Below are 3,892 nucleotides of genomic sequence, written 5' to 3'. Positions count from 1 at the left end.
CGCGCCCCGGGGCCTGCCCCGCATTTGCAGCCATGGGCCGGGCAGGGGCAGGGGCAGGGGCAGGGGCAGGGGCAGGGGGGCCTAGCGCAGGGGCTGGGGGAGGGCTGGCTGGCAACCGGGGCATGGAGCGGCTCCAAGTACAAAGGTTAGTGGCAGGGAGGGGGGTGCGTGCGTGTGAGTGCGTGCGTGTGTGTGTGTGTGCACGCAGGGGGGTGGATCCGGGAGCTGTTACTATTGCAACAAATGAGGGCTGGGGCTGGCAAGTGCTGAGAGGCTGAATGGGCAGGCAGGGCGATTTGGACCAGAGGCCCCATCCGCAGCCACCACCCGGAACTGGGCAAAGGAGGCAAGCGGGGAGGCCACGAGAAGGGGCAGCGGGCAGGCACTCACCCCCCGTGCAGGCACCCCAAGAGTTGATTCTCGAAACCTGCCAGATTTGCCAGCCCTTTCCCCCACCCCACCCCTCCTTTCTATCCTCCAGATTTTTTCCCCCCCAGTGAGCCGGCACATCAGATGGGAGATTTTGTGCAATCGGATGAAGGATCTCACAAGATGTTCCTGTGCTGACAACTTTAGGAGCTGCCAGATAGAAACAGCTGCATTTTTCAAAAGGAGGATGCGGTGGCATATTGACAAAGTGACAAAGAAAGGACTAAAAAAATCCCGGGTCTCTCATTGAACAGGATTAGGTGAGGTATTTATCTATGCAATCGATGGATAGACAGCTATCAGCACATGACTCTCTCCATCTGCCTATCTATCCACCCAGCCAGCAGGTAGGTAGGCAGGCAGGTTGATGCACAGTGAGACAGAGGTGCTGAGTGTGTGCGCACTTTTTGAATAAATACATTTGGCTGGGAGCAGGAAAGGATCTGTTATGGTAAATGCTGTGTGAAACAGGCCAGCAGAGAAGCCTAGCAAGCCAGCTATTCTGGGAGGCCGTTAGGATTTTAGCATCCTTCCTAGTAATCTTCTGGAGAAGCTGAAAGGCCATTTGTAAAGGAAAGCACTGCCAGGAAGCTCCCTCTGAATACCATGCACCCAGAAGGGAGCTGCAGGGACAGCTGCATTCCCCAGCCATGCCCTGGAGCACTGCCCTCAGGGCTGCGTGCTGGAGCACACATCCCTCTGCACATGGGCAATGCTTCCCAACCCTGGATTTCTGGCTGTGTTTTACTATGAGCAGAGGATGCAGTGGGGGAGATTGGGTTCAATAGGACCTGGGTTTGTTCAACACATACATGCACATGCACAGACTTGGGGTGGAGGCATAAAAAGAGAGAAGCCATTTTCATAATTCCTGCCCCCTTTGAGGTCTCTCCCTCACACTCAATTCAGTAAGGGGATGAGAAGGGTCAACATGCTTCCCAGCCCAGACCAGCCCTATCCACTCCTTCCTGTTATCAGGAGCACTGGCTACAGGGGATCTTTTCAGGCTGCTGGTGGGAAGAGGCATCAAGTTTGGAAAGTAGAAAAAGGACTCAGATTTATTTTCTCTTCTCCCCCTCCCCACACACATGCTGCAACATAACAGTTGATAAAACTGCATCTGGCCTGGCCTTTAATGAAATGGCTGCTTTGAAGGAACCCTAGGACTCTTGGTCCTTGCTAGCTATTCAACCAGGGAATAATTAACTCCTGTATGCAGCTCCCAAGGCATTGTCACTGAGAGGCATTGTCACTCCCTACTGACCACTTCAAGCCATCAGAATGTAACTCCTCTCCGTGGAGAGGAGTGAGCAGGGCAGAGAGGGGTGAAGAGCAACGTGATGGCTGAGCAAGCTGTGGGGCACCTGAAGGATGAGCTCCATGCATTGCAAGGAGGCGCAAATGGCTTGTGCATAATAGTCATGATTGTTTCCTCTACAGTGAATACATGGAACAAGAGTGAAGTGAGACAAGGGTCCACCAAGGAAGAACAGCCATCCTTGGGTCTCTTTTGGGAGAACGTAGGAGCTGCTGGGCTGGATCGGACCAATGGTCCATCCTGATTTCGACAACAGGCGGCACCAGTGGCTCCAGAGGCAGGGCCAAGAATTTTTGCAGTAGACATTGTTGGAGTGACCTGTCCCCAAGGGAAGGAATTTCTAATCCCCACTGGTTGGACATTGGCTTAAAATGTTTAGGGTAATGGATACAAGAAGTTGGTGAACGGTGGGATGGGGTGAGGAATTGTAAGTCACTGATTTTAGTCTAGCTCAAATAATTCTTACTGTTGGAGGACTGAGCCTTTGTGAATGGCCACAGTCCATCCCTTCCACCATAATCATGATCCTGGTGCATCTCAAATGGCCACCTTTGTCAGTGGTCTTAATGGAGAGGCCAACTGTTGATCAGGCTATGGAGTATGAACTTCTTTCTGGGTTCCTCTGGCTGGCCCCTTGAGGCCAAGGCAGAGACTCTTATGCTTGGAAGGGTGAGGGGAACCTAAATGGATACATGAAGGCCTCTGCTCTGTAGGAAACATCATCCCAGCATGTTCCTCAAGCAGTAAACCCCTGGGATGAAATCCTACCCCCCATACTGCACGTTTGCTGTTGTTTTCAACATAGGCAGGATTTCACCCATTGGGTACAGTGAATAATAATATCATGCATCCAAGGCAACCTAAGCCCTATTTTCAGAGAAGTAAAGAATATCTATATTTATAAGGATCCAAGCACCTGTATACACACATATAGATCACATCACTTGCTACTAAAATGCAGTTCTGAAACAGCAAACAACATTGCACAGCAAAGTAACCCACAAAAGCTTGAAACCAGGAAGCAAAGAAGCAGCTCTTACTAGGTAGAGGGGAAATTTAGTCAAGTAGAGAAGAATTAACCAGCTTAGACTATGCTCTAGCCAGGACATGAGGTCTAACACTCTCCAACTCTCATTAATCACTAAGGAGATCTTAATGACCAGGAAGTGTTGATCAGTGGGAGTGATTCACCACTGCACTGCAGACATGGTCAAAGCGGGTGTGAACATCTTTGCACTCTTTTTATGCTGGTGGAAAAAATAATCATCAGGTGCAAAGTATCACTGAGTCTATTAAGGAAGTCATGCATCTTGATTTTACATTGGTGTTTTGACACGCAACCTCCAGTCATACAACCTCCATAATGCCAGGTAAAGACACCACCTCACTACTGTCTCAGGGGAACAATCCTGTCTTATTAAGCTCTGCTGTGCTCCGCTTAAATCTCAGAAGATCACAGCATGGATCGTTATCATTTAAATCAGTGGGAGCCAACCTTTTTGGCAGGTGTACCACAAGGTAAGCCTCACACCCTCCCTAAATGTCATTCTAATCCCCTTTCCCTGTTTGATCTGCTGCTCTGCTTTCTATTCCCTACCTTGTGTACAACTGTGCTGCACATAGAGGCTGCCTGTGCCATTTGTGACACACGTGCCATGGATTGGCCACTCCTGATTTAAATGATCATTTTAAAAGTGATGAAAGGGCGCTGCTTGCTGCACTGGGGCTGTAAGGGCCTGGACTGATGTCTGCACTCTTACCCTGGTGTTTCTTCCTCCTGCTTATTTTACTTTACCTGTTCTGTTTTCTATTCAAACTGATTTTGTTAAGAAGAAAAGGAAACAGCATTTTGGGCAGCTGGGCCATTGAATTATTCTGGGATCTCTTCATTAAATAAAGGCTAGTTTGCTTGCTAGCTAGGCCACTTTTCAGGTATGTGTGTGTAAGTGGGCATGTGTGTGCATGTGCGCATGCACATGTGCAGTTTGGATGTTTAAAAACAGTCATTTCAAATGAGCTATTAGGCCAGGGAGTCAGATGGTGTAAGTCAATGTAGCTCCTGATTGACACCAGATGACATGGTGGCCTGACCTCTTAGCAACCAAAGCCATGACACAAGGAACACCAAGATGGCTCCTCCCTGTT

The sequence above is a fragment of the Gavialis gangeticus genome, unplaced genomic scaffold (genome assembly GCF_001723915.1).
Source record: "Gavialis gangeticus isolate Ggan-Ray unplaced genomic scaffold, GavGan_comp1, whole genome shotgun sequence".
NCBI classification, from domain to species: domain Eukaryota; kingdom Metazoa; phylum Chordata; order Crocodylia; family Gavialidae; genus Gavialis; species Gavialis gangeticus.
This window is presented reverse-complemented; position numbering follows the sequence as displayed.